The sequence below is a fragment of the Triticum dicoccoides genome, chromosome 5B, assembly GCF_002162155.2.
Source record: "Triticum dicoccoides isolate Atlit2015 ecotype Zavitan chromosome 5B, WEW_v2.0, whole genome shotgun sequence".
NCBI lineage: Eukaryota > Viridiplantae > Streptophyta > Magnoliopsida > Poales > Poaceae > Triticum > Triticum dicoccoides.
In genome coordinates, this window is record NC_041389.1 from 556,652,075 (window position 1) to 556,659,786 (window position 7,712).

The window sequence follows — 7,712 nt, forward strand, 5'->3', positions numbered from 1 at the left end:
GGAACGCTCCCTCCAAACGGAGGAACATACAGCGGCTCTCGCGGCAGAAGTACAGAGCAGCCTTTTAAGGCAATTTTCGAGTCCGGCCGTTAAAGGACCGGACATGGCCAAACGCGCCCGGAGCAACATCAACCAAGACCACCTGGCACGTTCCAAGCACGCGTAGCAATGCGGCCTCAACCCCAGCCCTCGCACAATTGTAAGACAAACTCTCCGGCACATAATTACGCCCTGGAGATACTATGGGGATAGGGGGAGAGGCACAACAACAACAGACCCAGAGTGCGGTTCGACCACACCAGGGGCTCCCAAGTGTGTCGCTCTTTTTATCTTTTATTTTTCACTTTTTTTTACAGAACTCTGTCCGGCGGCGAACCTGCCGAACTCATGATGCAACAGCCAGGGAGGGACAAAGGGTGCGATGAACACTCAGGTGGTCTCCATTACGAGCGTTAAATTTGTTAAATACACCATTCCGCGGCCTACCCCTGGAGGGAGACGCTTTTAATTCGTCCAATCCCTTGCTTTCCGCACTATTTGTATCATTCCGCACTCATAGCAGATCTTCTCGAATAAAATGCAGCACTTTTTGCCCATAATTGCATTACCTTATATATATATATGTTCATTCACGACATGTTGCATCCGTACATTTTGGTATGGCCAAATACACCAGGGGCTTATGTTCCCCGCATTATGGTGTGATAAAGTCCGAACACTTTCACAAGTGCGGCACCCCGAACTTATAGCATTATATGAATCGGCTCCGAATCATGTCTTGGGTCAATAGTTGGGTTTGCCCGGCTCCCATGTTTGGCACCTTACGTTCCGTTCTATCGGCTAAGGTAGCACTAGGAGAACCACTGCGATTGCGCCCCGGTTGAGCCGGGTTAACGCCTCAGTGGAGAAAGCTAAAACTGACTGTCATGATAAGGCGAGAGACTGGTCGCTGTTCGAGAGGTCTTTTCGGGTCCTTAAAGACCTACGCTGCTTCGAGCGAAGTTCCGGATAATGTCCGACGAAGGCGTGGATAGCGCCCTGAATTCGGTCTTCCGAATACTAGGGGCTTCGCCAAAATTTAAAATTATACAATTCTATGGCTAAGTGAGAGTGTTCAAGCACTATAAGTCCGGTCGCCTTGTTCGTTGTGTTGAGCGCCTCCCTAGATGGACCCAAAAATGGGAACAAGAGTGCTCAAGTTTATCCCGAACACCCCAGCACTCGTGGCATGGGGGCTGAAGCCGACGACTTGCCATCTCTCAGATTTAATAAACGGCCGCACAGAAGGTAATATTTTAAATTAACAAGCATTGCTTAGCGCATATGAACAAAGTTTTCAGCGCACAGGATAACACATTGCGAATTTACTCAATAATTACATCCCTGGGGCAGTCATCCGCAATCTTGCGGGCACCCTTCAGGATAGTCTTATAGTACATCCCGGGCGTATGATATTCCTTGCCCGCTGGTGGCGCGTCAGTGATTAGCTTCTCCGCATCCAGCTTGCCCCAATGCACCTTTGCGCGGGCAAGGGCCCGACGAGCACCTTCAATACAGGCGGAGCGCTTGATAACCTCCACCCAGGCGCACGCATCCACCAACCGTCGCACGAGGCCGAAGTAGCTCCCAGGCATGGCCTCTCCAGGCCACAGCCGGACTATGAGGCCCTTCAAGGCCTGCTCGGCCACCTTGTGGAGCTCGACCAGCTGCTTTAGCTGGTCTCTAGGGGGCACCGGATGGCCGGCCTCAACATACTGAGACCAGAAGACCTTCTCCGTTGAGCTCCCCTCCTCGGCTCGGTAGAATGCGGCGGCATCAGACACGCTGCAAGGCAGATATGCAAACGCCCCTGGAGAGCTCCGAATTCGGGTAAGTAACACGTAATTTACATTCACATGCTTGCTTTGCATGGAAAATGCCTTACCCGCCGCTATCTTCCTCACCAACTCAAGCTCCTGAAGGGACTTATGGGCATCGGCCTTGGCAGTTTTGGCACTTTCGAGAGCCGAGGCAAGCTCGGACTCTCGAGTCTTTGAGTCACGCTCCAAACTCTCATGCTTTTCCATGAGAGCCTGGAGCTCTTGCCGAACCACCGCCACCTACGCCTCCTGCTTTTCTCGCTCTGCCCGTTCCGCGGCCGGATTGCGTTCAGCCGCGGACACGGCCTCCTTCAGGGTCGCCACCTCATTCGTGGCCCCTGCAGTACCCATGTTATCCTGGTTATTTTTTGTCGCAACCTAAATCCTTTTCTGTAAGGTACAAGTTCAAAGTGGTGTTACTCACCTTCTTTGTCCTGGAGCTGCTTCTTGGCGCGGCCGAGCTCTTGCTCGGACCGCTCGAGCTCCTACTTCAAAGCACTGACCTCCGCAGTCAGTGCGGCAGAGGTCAGCAGCGCAGCCTGCAACCCATATTGACATACTTTTTTAGCAACCCTGTGTATATCTTTTTTTTTTCCAGATCCTTAGTCTGGCTTTTCTTTCCAAACACCGAACTGAGCATCAGGGGCTACTGTCTATGTGGTATTACATTGCATATTTTAACTTCTTACCTCAAAGCCTGATAGAAGGCTACTACAGGCTTCGGTCAGCCCGCTCTTGGCAAGCTGTACCGTCTGAATCACCGCACTCATAATAGTGCGGTGTTCTTCCTCGATGGAAGCGCTCTAGAGCGCCTCCAACAAATTGTCCGGCGCCTCCGGTTGGATGGAAGCCGCCGGCGTCACGGTCTTGCCCTTCATGTGAAGGGGCCGCCGGCCGGGCTCCGGAACCACTGCGGGTTCTGATGTGGAGTCCGGCGCAAAGTCTGGGAGGCCGCCTTGTGGCGCCTCCGGAGCCTCCCCCTGATGGGTCCCTTCTTGGGATCCCACCTCGGCGTCCTCGGTGTCGCGAGGGGTGGAGGCGGTCGGGATGGAGTCTACATCCGACGGAGCCAACGACCCGCTCGATGAAGCGGGGAGATCATCATTGGCCGGACTACAGGCAGCATGCGGCATCAGAATGACACCATGTGATGCAGAAAAAGAAATTATAAATCATTTAGGAATCCGGATACTTACGATCTCGCCGAAGGCCTGGCCCTTGAAGGCCATTCTTCCTTGCCAACGTTGATGTTGGCGGAGCTGTCTGGGGGAATAGTCCTTCCCCTCTTGGACCCTTCAGCCTCCCTTGTTGGGGAAGCCTTCCTCTTCCTCTCTCCCTCCTCTGGGAGAGAGTCCTCTTTCTCCTCCTCGTTTTCGGGGGAGGAGTCCGCCCCGGAGTCATCGGACACCTGAAAACGGGAACTCTTTCGAGCACCCGTGGCCTCCTTCTTGGCCTTCTTCTCCGGCACCACGTGCGGTGCCGGAACCAGCAGCCTCGCTAGACGGGCGTCTACTAGGTTTTCTGGCATAGGAGCCGGGCAGATAATCTGGTCCGCCTTCCTCATCTAGTCCTGTCAAAGGAAAAGGGGAAATTAAAACCCGCATAGAGTCAAACTATGAAAAGTAAGTGTCCCGTAAAGGGGTAGAATCACTTACCTCGTCGGCTTGGTGCTGCGAGTGAAATCCGCGATCTTCGGTCGCGGATGCGGGGGCTTCGGCGCCCTTAAACAGCACCCTCCAGGAGCCTTCGTACGTCGTGTCGAAGAGCCCGCTCAGCGCCTGGTGCTGTTCCGGATCGAACTCCCACAGATTGAATGCCCGCTCTTGGCATGGGAGAATCCGGCGGACGAGCATGACTTGGACCACGTTAACCAGCCTGAGCTTCTTCACCAGCTTCTGGATACAGGCTTGGAGTCCCGTCAGCTCCTCCGAACTACCCCACAGCAAGCCCTTCTCTTTCCAGGAGGTGAGCTGCGTGGGGATACCAGATCTGAACTCGAGGGCCGCCGCCCACGTAGGGTCGCGCGGCTCGGTGATATAGAACCACCCCGATTGCCACCCCTTGACGGATTCCACGAAGGCCCCTTCGAACCAAAGGACGTTGGGCATCTTTCCCAACATGGTGCCTCCGCACTCCGCTTGAGTGCCCTTCACTACCTTCGGCTTGACATTGAAGGTCTTGAGCTACAAGTCGAAGTGGGGCTAGATGCAGAGGAAGGCCTCGCACACGATGATAAACGCCGAGATGTTAAGGATGAAGTTCGGCGCCAGATCATGGAAATCCAGGCCGTAGTAGAACATGAGCCCCCGGACAAAGGGGTGAAGTGGAAAGCCCAGTCCGCGGAGGAAGTGGGGAAGAAAAACGACCCTCTCATGGGGCCTGGGGGTGGGGATGAGCTGCCCCTCGTCGGGCAGCCGGTGCGCGATGTCGCCGGACAGGTAGCCGGCGCTGCGCAGTCTTTCGATGTGCTCCTCCGTAACGGAGGAGGTCATCCACTTGCCTCCCGCTCCAGACATGACCGGGGAAGGTTGAGACGAGATGTGCGGGCTTGGGCGCTGGAGCTCGAGTGCGCGGAGATGGATAAGCAAAGGAGGAAGAAGGCGTAGGTGAAAAGGTGAATCCTTTTCCCTATTATGGGCGGGCGAAGTCTACGCGTCCCCCACCGGCCTGGTAAAACTCGCTTATCCCCCAAGCGTCACCATCAATGGCGCGGTTGGGTTACCCACGTCCGTATTGATGAGAATCCCGAATTAAGGGGGAACACGATCTCTGCTTCGACAAGACGTGCCAAGGAAACCGCTTCGCTAAATGCGCTGAGGTGGTAGAGTAAAAACGATTCAAGTAATGGCTTGGTAGTGGCGTGACGTCATGCCGCAAAAAACGTCAGCAGATTGAACTTGTGTATATATTATTCTCTCTACGGTGGAATGTGGAATTTATTTCGCAGAGCCGGACACTATCCTGGTGTTCACAATCTTCTATCATTCGGAGGAGGAACCCGCCTTGCAATGCCAAGCAATATACGCGCCGAACTTATCGTCATTGAAGCCTGGTTCAGGGGCTACTGAGGGAGTCCTGGATTAGGGGGTGTCCGGATAGCTGGACTACCATCATCAGCCGAACTATCATCGGCCGGACTATCATCATCGACCGGACTCCAAGACTATGAAGATACAAGATTGAAGACTTCGTCCCGTGTCCGGATGGGACTTTCCTTGGCATGGAAGGCAAGCTTGGCGATACGGATACATAGATCTCCTACCATTGTAACCGACTCTATGTAACCCTAGCCCTCTCCGGTGTCTATATAAACCAGATGGCTCTAGTCCGTAGGACACAACAACAACCATTACAATCATACCATAGGCTAGCTTCTAGGGTTTAGCCTCCTTGATCTCGTGGTAGATCCACTCTTGTAAACATCCACAATATCAATATCAATCAAGCAGGACGTAGGGTTTTACCTCCATCAAGAGGGCCCGAACCTGGGTAAAACATCGTGCCCCTTGTCTCCTGTTACCATCCGCCTAGACGCATAGTTCGGGACCCCCTACCCGAGATCTGCCGGTTTTGACATCGACACCCTTCATAATGACCCTTTTCATCGAATCCGATCCGACTAAAGTGGGAGAGACTGGCACCCGCTAGCCACCTTATGCAACAAGTGCATGTCAGTCGGTGGAACCTGTCTCACGTAACTGTACGTGTAAGGTCGGTCCGGGCCGCTTCATCCCACAATGCCGCCGAATCAAGATTGGACTAGTAACGGTAAGCATATTAAACAAAATCAACGCCCACAACTACTTTGTGCTCTACTCGTGCAAAGAATCTACGCAATAAACCTGGCTCTGATACCACTGTTGGGGAACGTAGCAGAAATTCAAAAATTTTCCTATGAGTCACCAAGATCTATCTATGGAGAGACTAGCAACAAGGGGAAGAAGAGTGCATCTACATGCCCTTGTAGATCACTAAGCGAAAGCGTTCAAGAGAACGGGGTTGAAGGAGTCGTACTCGTCGTGATCCAAATCACCGGAGATCCTAGTGCCGAACGGACGGCACCTCCGCGTTCAACACACGTACAGCCCGATGACGTCTCCCATGCCTTGATACAGCAAGGAGAGAGGGAGAGGTTGAGTAAGACTCCATCCAGCAGCAGCACAACGGCGTGGTGGTGATGGAGGAGCATGGCAATCCTGCAGGGCTTCACCAAGCACCGCGGGAGAGGAGGAGAAAGAGAGGTAGGGCTGCGCCAACAGGAGAAGAACTTCGTATGTTAGGCTGCCCCTTTGCCTCCACTATATATAGGGGGAGAGGGAGGGCTGCGCCCCCACCTAGGGTTCCCTCCCTAGGGGTGGCGGCAGCCCCAATCCCCATCTGGGTGGCGGCCAAGGGGGGGGAGAGGGGAAACTTGCCCCCCAAGTAAGGTGGGTGCGCCCCCTCCCCAAACCCTAGGCGCCTTGGGCCCTTGTGGGGGGCGCACCAGCCCACCTGGGGCTGGTCCCCTCCCACACTTGGCCCATGCTTCCCTCTGGGGCCGGTGGCCCCACTTGGTGGACCCCTGGGACCCTCCCGGTGGTCCCGGTATGTTACCGATAACACCCGAAACTTTTTCGGTGACCAAAATAGGACTTCCCATATATAAATCTTTACCTCCGGACCATTTCGGAACTCCTCGTGATGTCCGGGATCTCATCCGGGACTCCGAACAACATTCGGTAACCACGTATATCTATTCCCTATAACCCTAGCATCATCGAACCTTAAGTGTGTAGACCCTACGGGTTCGGGAACCATGCAGACATGACCGAGACATTCTCCGGTCATTAACCAACAGCGGGATCTGGATACCCATGTTGGCTCCCACATGTTCCACGATGATCTCATCGGATGAACCACGATGTCAAGGACTCAATCAACCCCGTATACAATTCCCTTTGTCCAGTGGTATTATACTTGCCCGAGATTCAATCGTCGGTATGCCGATACCTTGTTCAATCTCGTTACCGGCAAGTCTCTTTACTCGTCCATAACACATCATCCCATGATCAACCCCTTGGTCACATTGTGCACATTATGATGATGTCCTACCGAGTGGGCCCAGAGGTACCTCTCCATCACACGGAGTGACAAATCCCAGTCTCGATTCGTGCCAACCCAACAGACACTTTCGGAGATACCCGTAGTGTACCTTTATAGCCACCCAGTTACGTTGTGACGTTTGGTACACCCAAAGCATTCCTACGGCATCCGGGAGTTGCACAATCTCATGGTCTAAGGAAAATATACTTGACACTAGAAAAGCTTTAGCATACAAACTACACGATCTTTGTGCTAGGCTTAGGATTGGGTCTTGTCCATCACATCATTCTCCTAATGATGCGATCCTGTTATCAACGACATCCAATGTCCATGGTCAGGAAACCGTAACCATCTATTGATCAACGAGCTAGTCAACTAGAGTCTTACTAGGGACATGGTGTTGTCTATGTACCCACACATGTATCTGAGTTTCCTATCAATACAATTATAGCATGGATAATAAACGATTATCGTGAACAAGGAAATATAATAATAATAACTAATTTATTATTTCCTCTAGGGCATATTTCCAACAGTGGAGTCAGAGAGCTGCGCTGGAGAAGAATGCTACTTCTACTTAACTGCTGGTGCAGTTGGCTGACTGACACGTGGGCCCAACAGGCCACATGTCAGTTATGCAACTACACCTGTAGTTAAGTCACTAAAGATTTTGTTCGGCTCAGCGGGACACAGGTGGGTAGCTTCGGTTAATTAATTATACCTCCAGGGCACCCCTTTTTAGTTGAAGAATGTATGAAATGTAATGAAATC